Source organism: Mus pahari, chromosome 1, assembly GCF_900095145.1.
Source record: "Mus pahari chromosome 1, PAHARI_EIJ_v1.1, whole genome shotgun sequence".
Taxonomy (NCBI): Eukaryota; Metazoa; Chordata; class Mammalia; order Rodentia; family Muridae; genus Mus; species Mus pahari.
Window position 1 is genome coordinate 113,046,381 of NC_034590.1, and position 16,043 is coordinate 113,062,423.

At 50.8% G+C, this 16,043-nt stretch overlaps 1 protein-coding gene across 2 annotated transcripts in view; it reads right to left on the reverse strand.

Annotated features, from left to right (window-relative positions):
- The window catches only part of Osbpl5 (oxysterol binding protein like 5), a 71,031-nt gene that overhangs the window by 47,430 nt on the left and 7,558 nt on the right, over nucleotides 1-16,043 (reverse strand). The window contains exon 1 of one of the 2 annotated variants that reach the window (XM_021191492.1): nucleotides 7,512-7,597. The exons of the other annotated variant lie outside the window; for it this stretch is intronic. The gene's annotated coding sequence lies outside the window, so the exon portion shown is untranslated. Of the gene's footprint in view, nucleotides 1-7,511; nucleotides 7,598-16,043 lie in introns of those variants that run through there. 2 annotated transcript variants of the gene reach the window in all.

Here is a 16,043-nt window from a genome sequence, read left to right on the forward strand (position 1 = left end):
AGAAAGAAAGAAAGAAAGAAAGAAAGAAAGGAAGGAAGGAAGGAAGGAAGGAAGAAAAGAAAAGAAAAGAAAAGAAAAGAAAAGAAAAGAAAAAAAAAGAAAAGAAAATATAATGGGATATTGAGTTAGACTAATGACAGGCCACCCTGAAGAAAGAGGCTAGCCTCCACTAATGTGGGTGCCCAGAAGAAACAGGCTAACTTCTACTGATGTGGGTGCCCAGAAGATTTGGGTGATATGAGCCAGGTACTGGGTGCTGAACCCATCCCAAACATCTTGCATGTGCTACACACCTGTTGGGGACACTGGGTCAATGTCCCAGACAGAGACAGGGACAAGCTTTTCATCCATTGCAGAACATCTGAGAGGACAGAGGGATGCAGGCAGCAAGAGGCCTAGCTAAGCCAGGGCCATGTTTAGGGCAGGTCCACAGAGCCAGGCCCATGCTCAGGCTGGTTAGATAGTCACATGGCTACCAGCACTAGCTGCCCCGAGTCATCCTGAAGGAAGTAGGGGTGAGGATGGCTGTGCTCCTGGCCACCAGCAACCGTACACCTCGATCCTCTACCTTCAGTTGAAACTACAGGAAAAGTGGTCCAGGCTGCCCAGCTCAAGTTCTCCTGGAAAGGTGGGCACTGGTTATGGTGGACACCATCGGGAAGGGCTTGTATTGGGAAAGAGCCCACTGGGAAGAAAGGGCAGCAAGGATGTGCATCTGACCACCTAGATTCACAGAGCCTGGACAAGCCCACCCAAGCCATGCACATTGATCTGTCCCTCAGGTGTCAGACATCAGTCCTCTATCCCCTTTCCCCCAAGACCCTCTACAACAGCTTACCTGCCTGGCCATCAGCAATAGCTAGCAGTGGCCACTGAGACGAGAACAGCAAGCAAGCCCTGCCCCGAGCAGCCTCACCCTGGGGTTAACATTCTGGGTCAAAGCAACAGCCTCTTTACATTCCAGACTCCCTATCAATATGTAGCCAAATGCCCTCCTCTTTCTAGCAGCCTTGCCTGCCCTTTGGGGACCTGCTTTCCAGGGACTTGTCATTCTGTTGCTATTCAGAGGCAGAATCTAGGCCTCTCAGCAGCTGGGGCCCACGCTTTCCTGCAGGTGCCAGGCCCAAAGTGGAAACCCAGCACAGTGCCACAGTGGGTGAGGGCTCCCTTCAAAGCTGGCTGCTCTGCCCCTCTGCCCACAGAGGTCAAAGGATGCCGCAGGGCATCAGGTAAAGGTTTGTTGCTCATGCTGGCACCTGCTTTTCAGAGCTGCTTCTGTCCTGGTCCAGGGACTGCAGGACAGTAAGGTGGGGCCATGGGAAAGTGGGATTTTTGTCACCAGTAACAGGTACATCAGCCATGGGGAAGCCACACACCAGGCTGCAGGCTAGACAGGAGTGCTGAGTGACACTGAATGCATCTGCCTGTGTCAGTGTGTGAGAGCCGGTAGGAGGGAGGGGTAAGGAGCAGCTTTCGAACTCTTTAGAATAAACAGAAACTTTTGTGCAAAAAACATGATGTGGTTGGGCGTGGTGGTGCACGCCTTTAATCCCAGCACTTGGGAGGCAGAGGCAGGTGGATTTCTGAGTTCAAGGCCAGCCAGGGCTATACAGAGAAACTCTGTCTCGAAAAGCCACAAACAAAACAAAACAAAAAAAACCAAACATGATGTGACTCTAATGATAGAAAATGGTTTAAGGAGCAGTGTGTGTGTGTGTGTGTGTGTGTGTGTGTGTGTGTGTGTGTGTTGTTCTGTGGAGAACCTCTGCTTGGAGAAGTTCTTGCCTGAACATCATGTGCTTACAGGAGTCCCTGGATCTGCTGGTTAGAGGACAGAGTCAGGTAAAGGAGCCTTAAGAACAGAGAACTTGATGCTGGGTGGAGGAAACCTTGCATTCCTATTCAATGGGAGGTAGGGCATCAGCAGCCCAAATTTACCCCAGAAGTCAGGAAAATGCTGGAGAAACAGGGCTCAGGATCAGGCACGTGGAACTCTGAACGAGAGGGCAGCATCTAAGGACTCAGAGCTCCAGGCCCTTCCCACAGCCAAGTCTTCCCAGGGGACAGAGCTTGCTCCAGAGGCCAGAATGGCCTGGGAACTGCTACCACCCCTGCCATTCAGTCATCTTGGAGACTGAATACCAGCCCTGGTACCCAGGCCTGGCTAATGAAAGATCTGGTTACTAAGCAAAGCGATGATTGGTAGGCAAATGGGGGTCAGAGATAAGAGACTCCACAGTTCTCGAGGCCTTGGATTAGGGGGGTCTCTCTGGACCTGCTCCATGTGAAGATTCTGAGTTCTGGGATCCCAGCTCTCTAGGTGACGGCAGGCATGCTCTAGACACTGGGGTCCCACAGAATCACTGCCTTTCAAGGTTGGATATACACCCACACAGACAGTTCAGGACAGCTGGGACTGAGGCTACGCTAAGGTCATGAGCAGAGAAGAAGCTGTAAAGGGAGGTGTGGGCAGGTCCTGAGTAGAAGCAGGGTCCACTTGGGATTCCACCTGCAGAAGGCCCATGGTGACAGCAGGTGGGAGTGCCAAGGGAGATGATGGCTGGAGAGTGGACACCTTTGACTGGGATCTTAAGGAATATACAAGACACTCAGCACAATACTGGGGACTTTACTTGAGCCCAGTGATACACACAAGGACAGGTAACATGAAGACAAAGGACCATGATGGCAGAACACTTGGGATACAATATTTCTGTAAGGTTTCCATGGCCAGGCCTTTCCATCCACTCATTTCATTGAGGCCCCTGCGAGTCTCAAAAGCCAGGTATTGTGCCAGGGATCTGACTGGCCTAGGTGGTTTGAGCATTTGGGATTGTGGCTGATTGGAGGGGCCAAGGGTGGTCCAGAGCTTAGCAGACCCTCACTGTCCTGGCTCACCTTTCCAGAACAAAGAACACAAGCACTACTCCAGTCCCTGCCCCATAGGCTGCATCCCTGAACAAAGGTGATTTTTCTGATACAGCTGAGCACAAAGTTTGTCCTGTAAACCAGAAACCTGGCCTGCCTTCCTCCACCTGCCCTGTGCCTACAAATCAGCCCCAGGCCCCTCTACCTCTGTACTTGGGGAAGCAGCATTGACTATGATCAATGGACCAGAATCTGGAAGGTGGCTTCTCTCCTAGCCTGAAAAATTTTTTTTAAAAAAGGCAGAGGCAGGGTTCAGACAGGAGCCATCTCAGCCTGTGAGTGGAGATCACTTCCCAGGCCTGATCCTCTCTAAGGGACCTGAACTCTCTATACTGCACTCACCTACCCACCCTGGGCATGCCTGCCCTTATGCCACTGCCTGTATTCCTGTTCACGTTCTCCCAGGTTGGGTATGAGAACCTATCCCTCAGCAGAAGGGAAAAGGTACAGGCCACCAAACACTCTCTGCATTGTTCCTGGAGGCCTGGCACTGTGCAGGCACTCCGTGTGCCCACCAAGCCCTGGAGAGATGGTTCTGTGACTTTACAAGTTTCCAAACTCCCCAGGCCTTTGTCCAGGGAAGGTAACTCCACCCCAGGCCAGCATCCTGTGAGTAGGAGATCTCTGAAGTCTCTACTTAAGTTATGAGCCCTAGTGAGTTAACTCTCTCTTCTGTCTGACTTTGAGCGAGGGGCAGCATCCACCTGCACACACCACATAAGGATACAGGGGTCTTCTGCTTCAAGGCTGATCTGCAGGAGTCACTCCTAATTCAGAGGCTGGAGGCTGAGAGACAAGAGTCACACACAATGCCATAGTAGGTCTCCTACCTCCTGATGCTGGGAAGGCAGGGGAGGGAAAGGCAAGGTGGGCAGCTGGCTTCAGACCTGCCACTTCTGGGGATTTCCTTTCTAATCTCACACAAGTACTGAAGGCTGACTGTGTGCCCGGCCCTGGGGATTGAGCCTAGAGCTCACAATCAGATGACAGACAATGATGCTAGGTGACAGAACCCTCTCGTGGGCTGCCGCTGGCCCAAGTGTTCTCTGAATATGTAGACATCCAATTAAATAAATCAAGATAACTTCAGATATAATTACAAGATGTAACTATAGAAGAAGGAAATATGAGAGCTACTGAATTTAAACCAGACACTTAAGGACAGGGACAGAGGGTATCTGGGGAGGAGTGACACCTTTGGTGGAACCTGGTTCAGCCATGATCAGATCTGGGAAAGCTGACCACAGAGATTGCAGCCAGTGCAAGGTCTTGGGGTAAGAAAACCAGGCATGTGGATGAGTCCCTAGGAGTGAGGAATGGGGCGAGGTGAAAGCAGAAGGTAGGGACGAGGTGTAGCTCCCTTGTGACCATGAGCTGACCCAGAGACCCATGGTGAATAGAAGAGCTGTGAAAGGTCAGGCTACACACACACACACACACACACACACACACACACACACACACACTTTTGCCCATGCTGGAAATGGAAGCCAGAGCATCACAGACTTGGAGTAAGTGCTCTGTCCCTAAGTCCAGGTGTGTAGAGACTGCTCACTGTCTGCTGGCTGGAGGACTAGGTAGGTGTTATAGGAAGGGAGGGCCAGTGAGCTGGGGAACACTGATGTCCTATGCAGGAGCTGGGGGGGGGGNGGGAAAATCCTGTGAAGCTTGAGCTTAGAGCCTGAGTGACTCTGAGCCTTGATCAAAGGCCATTGTATATTCTAGGCTCTTCCACATTGGTCAATCTACACTGGTCAGCCAGGCTCCTGCCTTGACCTATAAAGGCTTTCTCTTATATCTCAATGACCTGGATAACCTTAGTAAGGCTACATTGACCAGGGTGACCCTAAGGGTCTGACTAGGTGGCTCCCTGACTTTTCTCAATGGTTTTTAGGTCCCTCCCATCCCACAGGTCTGTCATCACCCTCATAAGGATCCCACTGTGGGCCAGTCGTCCGCACATCCTTCCTTCTTTACGACGTATGGAGATTCCCCAGCTAGATCTGTGGACAAAGAACTCCAAGCTGGAGCCTCTGTTTTGCCCTAATGGCATCCCAAGCCCTCTCCTGATACCATGACTGTTGCCAGTCCCCTCAGCTGAGACGCCAGAACAAGGCTCCCCGCTTCCCATGTGCACATGCTCCCAAGCCCACGCTTGGAAACTGCGATGCAAAGACATTCCCAGTGGGATCCCAAATCCAAGGCCTTGTCCTTGACCCCAGTGCAAAATTCCCTACCTATGCATATTTCTCTAATGAGTTATCAGTAAATCCTTAGGGATCTGGGCAGGTTATGAATTCTTTATCTTTGAGCTAATCCCCAGACATGTGAGGATTCACAGGGAACAGTAGTTTTCCTACAGGACAGCCTTCAATAGCAACAGGCCATCCCAGGACAGACAGTATGGCTTTTAGTGGGCAGCCTGTGTGCCCTGCCCCACCCAACACTGAAGATATTCACCTGGGCTGCATAGCCAGCCCTGCAAACATCCTGCAGTGCCTCTAGGGAGGCACTCAATCGTCCCCCGTGCTTGAGGTCATTTGTATCTCAGAGTCAGAATTCAAGCTCCCAGACCACACTGGGAGACCCACACATTTCCAAGAAGCAGCCCCACGCTGTGACCCACCCTTTTCTTGAACAATAAATGGGGATGAAGGCGGGACACACCCCTCCTACCTTGAGCAAGCTCAGTACCGGTGTGCCAGGAGTGGCGTGTGTCTACTTGCATGTGGCTGGTTGAACCACAGATGGCTCAAGGCCCTGATACAGACACAATACACATTTCTAGACACAATACCCCCCAGCACGTGCCATTTCTATCTCTCCCCCACCCCCTTGTGCCATGCCAGATCTCTACTGTAGCTGAGAGCACTCCTTGGATGACGCCTGGATGTCAAGGGAAACTGACCCTGGGTTCTTCAGCATGGCAGACACAATCAGGGTGTGGGGGAAAGAGATGCCTTAGGCATCGGCAGAGAGCCCAGAGCCAGGCTTGGAAGGACTCACACCCCTTGGCTGGGCAGGAGAACCCCTCTGACATCCAGGATGAGCGGCTTCTCGGCTTCTCGGGTTGGGCCTCAGCAGGGCATCTCCCTGAGACAAGGCACAGCACTGTGGGGGAGCAGCCTCGCTCAGATGCTTCACCCTTCTCTAAACACCGCCTGGCGAGGCAAACCAGACAGACGCAAACACTTGGCTCCTTGGCATCCAGGCCTTGTGTTTGTTCAAAGGCCCCACTCCGCTGCCCCATACACGTGCGGGCAGACAATAGATCTGCAGTCAGGAGCCTGAAAGGGACAGCCAGATGTCACCACTAGCCACCCAGATCACCCTGATTTGTCTGACAAATTTGTGTCTCTGCACTCCTCTGGAACCCCACCAAGTTCAAAATCTCAGCAAGCACCCCCACCTCCATCCATGCTGCTGCTTGAGCAAAGATAGTGGGGAAAAAAAAACGTAGTAAGGAAAGTCAGCCACTTGGCTGTTATCACAAGGGACAGGGGGAATGACTGACAGACAGATGGATGACGGGGACTTGGAAAACAAACTCAAAAGTGCAATATCCACCCCATCCAAGGGTCTTTCCCACTTCTCCAGGCCCTGACACCACCACTTCTGCTCCTGTGACCAGACAGAGGTGTGTCGCAGAGGCTGGAGCCAAAAGTGGATACATATAGGAACCTTAAGTGTAGACAAGTGGGTGACAAGTCCCATGGAGAAACTGAGAGGGCAAAAGACAAGAGATTCAAATCAGTGGTTCTCTAGTAAGCCACGCCGGGCCTGGCTCAAGGTGGGTGAGGGGTGAAGAAGGCCTCCCTTGGCCCTGATTGAGGGTGTCTACACACAACCCCAGGAGCCACTCGCAACTGGGATCAGGGACTTGGACCTAAAAAGCCAGGATATCTGAAGTGGGAGGCAAAGCCAGCTGGACCTGTGGCGGGGAGGGGCTCAAGTCCTACCCCACCCCAGTCGCAGAAATCCACAAGTGCAGCTTGGCAAGTCATCTGGGAAAGCTCCCTCCCTTTCTTTAGGGGCCCTATGAGAGGCCATGGGTGGACAGAGTCCAAGGGCAAGATGGGTCAGCAGCCACTTGCTCTGCGGACCCTGACGAACCATCCTGGGAATCAAGCCAGGGAACTGAGATCTCAGACCCAAGAGCTTACAGGACCTCTTAGACACCTCTTCCCTGCTATTGCTGGGCTGGGGTACAGACCCCTCCACACCCAGGGTCGGAGGCTGCCAGACCCTCCCACCCATTCGCCTAGTCCTGACTCCTTTTAGCCTCACCAAGTGGGAAGCGGGGCTGGACATGCCGCACCCACACGCGGGCCCCACCCGCCACCCAGAAGTCCCCACACGTTCAGGCTCCCCAGCCAGGCGCTGTTTCCCATACAGGCTGCTGTCAGGGTCTACTCGGATCTATGCAGGGGCTCCCCCAGACCAGCCCCCGAGGACTCCCCGACCCCCACGCCGGCTCTGTGGCCCTGCAGCCAGCCTCTCAGGCCTGCTGAATTCCCTCCTGGCCTTTCCCGGCCTTCCACCAGCCCCATCCTTCCCGGCCCTCCCAGCAGCGGAGCTCCTACCGTGCTGGTTGCACTCAGTGCTGGGGCCGGGCCGGGCCGCGCTGGGCCCGCGAGGGGCTCAGCTGTCGCTGAGCAGCAGGAAATACCAGAGGGCTGATCCAGGCGAGGCGGAGCGAGGGAGCGGAGGGCGGAGGAGGGAGGAGAGCGCGGCGGATGCAAAACCCCGGGTGGACCAAGGGCGGATTGGCTGCTGGGGAGGCGCGCTGGAGACCCAGTCCCTGCCTGGAGCCTGAGCCTCCTCCCCGGTGCACGCTGTGGGGCATAAGAATCCTTAAGTATAGACAAGTCGGTGGCACCTGCGCGCCAGGGCTGGGGACACCGCCCCACAAATAGCCAAAGGAGAGGCGGGTGGCGGGAAGCAGCGCTAATCTTGGGAGGGGTCTTCTATTTGAGAAGCATACCTGGCTGTGGTGCCCTTCCCTTTCCAGAACACAAGAAGACCTCCCCCCACAAACCAAACCCCACTGGTCTTGTCCTACACAGGGGCTCAAGGGGACCCCTTGGTCACCATCCACGATTCCCACTACACTTCTTTCAGGATGCCTTGGCTGAGACTCTGACTCTTGGGGCTGGAGAGATGACTCAGGTTAAGAGCTATGCTCATCTTCCAGAGGATCACGGGTCCATTCTCAGCACCCACATCAGGCTGCTCACAGTCACCTGTAACTCCAGCTCCAGGTGATCTGACAACCTCTTTTAGCATCTGCTGGCACCTACACCCATGTGACATCACACACACACACACACACACACACACACACACACACACATTGAAATAATAATACTTTTTAAACTGATTATCCTGAGAACCAAGACCCCCTGTGTGTCTACCATCCTTTACCACTCCCCAAGAACTTTCCAGACTCCTCAATCCTCTTGTATTTAGAAGACACTTTTCTAATTTTATACCACCCATATATAGAGGCTGATCTTAGAGGTCTCCAGCTGAGACCTTGTGCGTTTCCAAGGGCCACTCACCAGGGAGTTTGGCCTGCCTCCTCCAGACCACTGGAATCAGGTAGGACACATAAAGGGTGTAGAGGCTTTCCTAACAGAACCTTCTACCTTAAGAATACTGGTGTGAGTGTGGGCAGAGCCCCAGCTGGACAACAGAAGTGTTTCCAGGCTATGGAAAACCACTGCTGCTAAAAGCCACTGGGTAGGGCTGTGGCGTGCAAACCTGGAATAGCCAACTTCTAGTCTCTGTTGACCCCTTGTCCACTCAGCCTCAGCCATGCCTCCTCCCCTGCTAGACGGGCTAGGGTTCCACCTGGTGGGCAAGTACCAGCGTCTTGTGCACAGGCAAGGAGCTTAGGTGGGCTCGTTCTCAGTTCATCGTGGGACCACCCCTAGCCAACCCCAGTCACCTCGCGAGGCCTTGGGATGCAGAACTGCTCAGACAGGATGCTCAGGGCCATGGTGGGACTGCCTTCTTGAGATCTGAGGGGTGGCTCTGCCCTTCCAGCAGGACTGTGTGCAGTGTGGGCTGCCTCACAGATGGAGACCAGCCTGCCTGCTAGGTCTGCCCTAAGCTCAAACAAAAAGCTGGGTGTGGCTGCTAGAACCCCGTAAACCAACAGTTGCTAGAGTCAGTCCTCAGGGGACTCAAAGAAGAAAACAAGGTCCCTGTCCCCTGGGGCAAGGTCTCAGCAAAATTGCCTTCACTTGCTGTTTGAATATGGATTATAAGAGCCAGATTACTGGCCAAATGGGGGAGGCTTGTGCATGACAGCAGGAAGGGTGAGCTGAGGAACACAGTCTGAATGAGATTGCCCCAGTGCCAGATGGTCAAGTGGGGACTGAGGAAGTGCCACCTGTGTGGCTCAGGTACAGGTGCATAGCTGCAGCTAGGCTTCCCAGAAGTCCCCATTCTGCACCTTGCAGGGCTGAGAAAGGCATTCTTGTGAATGAAGGCAGGCTCTAATTTTGCTGCTGCTGAGCAGAGCACTGTCACTCAGAACCTCGTTCCTTCAGGGTCTTAGTCTGTCTGCTTGGTTTTAGACAGGCTCTCCCGTGGCCTCAAACTCACTATGTAGTTGATGAGCCTGAACTCCCGAGCTTCCTGCCTCCTACCTCCCAAGTGCTGGGACTATGGGTATGTGTCATCACATCTGGTTTCCTGTGGTGCTGGGCATAGAACCCAGGGTCTTCTACATTCCAGGCCTATGCTCTACCAACTGAGCCACATCCTAGCCGAGTTGACCTTCTGAACAGACCTCCTTTTCCTTGACAAATGAGCAGCATGTGTGTGGTGGAAGGTAGAGACCAGAGCAAAGAGTCTTGGAGCAGAGCTGTGCAGGGGTCACGTGGGCAGGGGCACACTGATGAGTTCTAAGGCCTGGGAAAGCCTAGAGCAAGTTTGTGCAACTCTCCATGCCTCTGTTTCCTCACATGTAAGTCACAATAATGAGAGCAGGTTCCAGCTGTGCAGGGAGGGAGAGCTTGGGACATCCAGAAGTCAGTGCAGCCCAGGCAGTGGAAGCAGCAGGTGCCAGGAGTGAGGAGGCTACACCCTTAGTGTTCATGGGATGGCCGGGGCGGCCAAGTCGGGAGAAGGGCATGAGGTGAGGTCAGGGAGGCTGGGAGACTTATCTTGCCTGGGTGATAGGTGGATTTGGGTTTTATTTCAACTGAAGTGAACTAGACAGGGATTCTGGGAAGAGAAAGGACGGCCTTATTTGTGTGTGTGCACATGGAGGCCCCAGGATGGCCCCAGGATGATTCCTCAGGTGCTGCATATGTGGCTCCTGGAGGCCGAGTCTCTTATTGGGACTCGAGCTTACCAGTAAGGCTGGGCTGGTTGGCCAGAAAGCACCAGAGCTGGGATTACATGTGTGTGCCACCATACTTGGCCCTTTCTTTTTAAAACTTGAGTTCTGGGGATGAAATTCAGGTCCTCCTGCTCGCAAGGACACCGTTTTCCAGCCCATTGATCTTATTTCTGTCTAAAAAACAAAACAAAACAAAACAAAACAAACGAATCTGTCCCTACAGGGGACAAGCATGGCAGCAGGAGACCGGGATGTGGCTCTGTAGTGGAGCACCTGCCGGGCATTGGTGACTAATAGTCCCATGAAAGAATGGAACTCTAACCAGTCTTGTATAGAAGCTAGAGAGATGCCTCAGTGGTTAAAAGCACCTGCTGCTCTTGCGGAGAATCCAAATTCCTGAGTTCAGCTCACATTGGGTAGCTCAAAGCTTTCTGTAACTTCCACTCCAGGGGGTCTGATTCCATCGTCTGGTCTCACTATGCAACTGTATTCATGGGCACAACACACACACACATGCACGCACACATATGCACACACACATGCATACATGAACATGCATGCACACACACATGTACACATGGACATGCATATGCACACACATGCATGTATGCATGTACACACTACTAAACGTAAAATACAATCTCAGCAGAGGAGGCAGAGGGAGTTGGATCTCTGTGAGTTTAAGACCAGACTGGTTTATACAGTGAGTTCAAGGATAGTTAGGGCTATACAGCAAAACCCTGTTTAAAACAACAACAAAACAAACAAACAAACAAACAAAGCAAAATAAATATTCAAAAAGGAGAGACTGAGGTTGATAAGGACCCAGCCTGTGGCCTTCAGGATAGGAAGGGAGGTTCCCAGTCTAAGGTGGGGGAGCCACAGTGTTTAGGATGGAGTTAGGGTTCCAGGTAGCTCCCCACCCCAGCCAGCTGGCTTTAACCTGTTTGTGCCTCAGTTTCCCTATTTCCTTTGAAGGTAATACAAATACAGACTTCAAAAAGGGCTAAGTCTCCACTGGGGTAACTGAGAGGAACATGTTTTCTGTGTCAGAGCACACTGTCAAGATTTGGGGCTTGAGGCTCGAGGGCAACACTGAGGTACACTGTTCTTTTGGTAAGGAATTTATTCAAAGAGTTACTAATGCCAAAGACAGACATACAGACAGGCAGACAGGCAGACAGGCAGGCAGGCAGGCAGGCAGGCAGCAGCAGCACCATGGTGAGACTCCGAGGAGCATTCAGGTCCCAGTGCCACAGACAAACAGCACTGTGGGGTTTCTGATGAGGCTTTCAGGCCCACAAAGAGAGCGGGTTCTCTTCTTACAGGTGTCAGGGGAAGGGATTTTTCATGGAGTCCAGCTGTCTTTGGTTTCTGATGGGCCAGCACAGGAGAGGAAGGGGGTCTTTCCCTGCCAGGAGTGAGGATAAGGGGCGGCAAGGAGGCAGGGCACATCCAGCTGCGGCACACCCTCTGTATGGGTGGGGGATGTCCCACCCCACAGCCCTATGAAGGCCTGGGGTCCGGCAGTCTGAGCCGATAAGTGTCCTTGGGGCCTTGTACCTGCCTTTCTCTCCTGGAATCCTGCACTTGGTCATCTTAGGGGTGCAGAGTCACAGACAGGCTCTGGGTAGGGGCTTTCTGTTTTCTTCACAGAAGGGAGAGGCTGCTGCAGGTGGGTGTGGCCTGAGTAAGAATCTGGTCTGGGTTCTTTCTTGTAATTAATTTTTCTATGAGTTGCACATACAAGGACTGTATTTACACTGCCTCCACTGCTCTGGATTCTCATATTTATCTTCTGTAACATGCACTGCGCTTGACCTTATCTGCCAACCACAATCTCCTCACTGTCAGAGCTGCTCCCTTCTCTCCAGGAGTCCCCTTCCCTGGAGTGGATTCACCGCAGATGCAGCAGATGCGATGCTCGATGCTCTGCTCGATCGAGTGACTGAGAGCTTCCTGACAAAGAGGTGACAAAAAGCAAGCAAGTAAGCAAGCAAGCAAGAAAAGAAAGGGCCACACCCAGTGCCTGCTGGGCCTACGGCTGCTCACCTATATACCCACCACAGGCCAGGCCAACCTGAGCTACAGACAGAGACCCTGCTTCTAAAACAATTAGAGGAAAATAGAAACAAGCATAAAACGCCAACCAAATCTAACCATGTGTAAATGCCATGCCCTTATGAGAAGAGGGGTGGGGGATCCAACTGCCAGTGTCTGTCACCATCACAGCACACCGAGGAAGAAAAGCCACATGGCCTTCTCTGTCCTCCTGATGGGAGCAGAGCGAGCACTCAGCAAAACTCAGGGACTGAAGAGAGGGCTCGGTGATTAAGACTGCAGCAGTCGGATCTCTGTGAGTCAATCAGATCTCTGGTCTACAGAGCCAGTTCTAGGACAGCCAAGGCTACACTTTGAAACCCTGTTTCAAAAAACCTAAAATAAATAAATAAATAAATAAATAAATTAGAACGTGTATCCTGTTCTCACAGGGGACCCAGGTTCCCAGCATCCACGGCAGGCAGCCCCCATCCACCTGTATCTCCAGGCATGAGAAAAACCGCAATGCCCAATAACACGGGCGACAGAGGAACTGCATGAGAAAAACCGCAATGGCCAATACCATGGGCGGCAGAGGAACATCAAGGCTTTCTCCTTGGGCCAGGCAGGACCAGAGTGAGGCTATCCACAGCCTCACTGCTCTTCAGCAACCCTTGGGGGTCCTGGTCAGCTCAGCGGGACAAGAAAAGGGTGTAACCAGAGCACACCCCAGCACTGCCCACGGTCCATCATAAAGGGAGGCCAGAGCACGGCCTCAAGGCAGGAATCCAGAGGCAGGAACTGAAGAACAGACACCACAGAGCAATGCAATTACTGGCTTGCTCAGCCTGCTTTCTTGTACAGCCCAGGATCACCTGACCACAGTGGTACTGCACACAGTGGGCTGGACCCTCCCACGTCAATCATTAGTCAGAATAATGGCCCCTCAGATTTGCCCGCAGCCAATATGATGGAGGAAATTCCTCAACTGAGAGTCTCTTTTCCCAAGTCAGTTTGACAAAAACCCTAACCAGCACATCTGGCATCCATCCCAGCACAGAAAATGAGAAAGAGGAGGAGATGAGAAGGAGGAGAAAGAGGAGGAAGAGGAAGAGGGAGAGGAGAAAGGGGCAGGAGGGGCAGCTAGGCACACTAGGAAGGGAGAAATGACGTTGCCTCTGTCTAAAAGGAATATATGCTTGGCCTGGATTACAGACATATGGGTTTGTTTATTACTAAAATGTATCGAGTTCTGTTATATCCACTATCAATGAAAACATTTATCTGTAACCACTTTAAAAATCTTTACAAAAAGACATGGAAGTAGAGTGTATGGAGGTAGGTGTGGGAAGTGAAGGGGAATCTCATACATACACACAATATCAATATCATACAAACACACAATATCATACATACACACAATGTCATACACACATCATTCATATACTCATATTAACATCATATATGCACACATATTAATATCATATGAACACATAATATACATACACAATATTGACATCACACATACTTGCAATATTAATCTCATACATACACAATATCATACATACATACAATATTAATATAATACAAACACATCACACATATACACATATTAATCTCATACATACACACAATATTAATCTCAGACATATGCACAATATTAATCTCATACATACACACAATATTAATAGCAAACATACACACAATATTAATATCTAAACATCCAATATCATACATACATACATTAATATCATACAAATACATATTTTACATACATACAATATTAACATCATACATACACACAATATTAATCTCATACATACATACAATATTAATATCATATAAACATACATATCATACACACATATTAACATCATATACACACACGACATTAACATCATACATACAATATCAATAGTATACATACACACAATATTAACATCATACATACACACAATATCATACATTATACACAATATTAATGACATATACACAATATTATTATCATACATACACACATTAACATCATAGATACATGCAATATTAACAAAAAATATTTTTAAGACCTAGGCAACCAAACCAACCCCAAAAGGAACCCATTGTTTTATGCAAGTAATGTATATTAATGAATTTTTGAACTTTTATTATAATTAGTGTTGTTGTGTGTGCATGTTGTGCAGAGGGGACACTGTGTGGTGGCGTGTATGTGTAGGTCAGAAGATAATTTCTTCCATGTTTTGTGAATTCCAGGGATGGAACTCAGACTCTCAGGCTTGCAGGAGAGAGGGGCGAGTCACTTCAACAGCCCAACAATTAAAACAATTTTTTTGAGGTAGCTAGTCCCAGAGAGACGACGGGTGGTAAAGATGAAGCACCGCTTTGCAGAGGATCTGAACTTGGTCCCTGGCACTGGCACTGGGGCTTACAAGCCTGTAACTGTACTTCCAGGGCATTCAACGCCTCTGGCCTCTACAGGCACCTGCGTTCAAGTGCACACACCCCCACACACTTGTATCATAATTAAAACTAAAAGTAAATATTTTTTTAAAAAGGATTGCTAATACAGTTTTGAAAGAAAGCACTGGAAGGGCTCTTGCCACCTGACTTAAAGACTCACTGAAAACATCCAAGAATCAACTCTGTGCAGTATTAGTGTTGGCAAAAGAAACAATGCAGATTAACAGAATGGAGCTGAGGCCAGGAGTCCATGGGCCATTGGTTTTGGCCACAGACACAATGACAGAAAAGGCATTTCCGTGGAGAAAAGGCAGGCTGCCAAACAAAAGGTGCTGTGACAACTGGTCTTTTCTCTGCAGACAGACAACCTGGAGCCATTCTGCCTTCGTTTAGAAAAGTGTTGGCCAAAACCATGTAAGAAGAATTTGTGTTCAACCTGTGGCTCCACTGGGAGGTGGTGAGACCCCACCCCCACCCCCAAGGAGGTAGGGCTAGGATGAGCCCTTGAAGGGGCTCTTGGGACCTGCAGTCCATTAGTTCCTGGCAAATTGGATCACAACAGTATGACCAGATGGTGGAGCAACAGCGCCCCCACACGTCACTGAAAGGAACCCCAAGTATGCCAAGAGGCTCTGGCCTTTGGAAGGCAGATTGGCAGTTTTACATTCACGCCTCTAGGAGACTCAGCTGCTTCGTAGCACTGCACCCACCCAGGCAAATTGACATCTGCACAGAAACGTGTGTGTTTTCTATGGCTTTGTTCACAGACGCCTGAGGCAGAAGCAAGCTGGCAATGTTTCAGTATGACAGAAGAGTGCCAGGGCATTGGCAGAGCAGACATCTGCCCTTCCCCCAAATGCTTTCCTGCACTCAGCATCGTGCAGGAATCTCATAAGCTCTCTGCAGCTAGGAAGAAGCACAACAATTTCTGGAAAAGGCAGAAGTGTAGGGAGAGGGACAGAGGGAGGGGGAATGAGAGGAAAAGGGAGAGAGGGAGGGAGAGGGAGGGAGATCAGGTTTGCCAGGGGTGAAAGGCAGGGGACAAGATGGACCCCTCCAGACCCCAGGGCTGGTCTTAGAATGTCCAGATTATTCTGCAGTTGAACTACAGTGGCAGTGACACAACTGTGGACACACAGCCACACACTGTCAAAATGATGTCCATGAGCTACCACCTGTGGCAATTAGCTTTAAGTGTTAACTTATCACAACCTAGAATCACCTGGGAAGAGAATCTTAATGACAGATCATCTGCATGACAGCT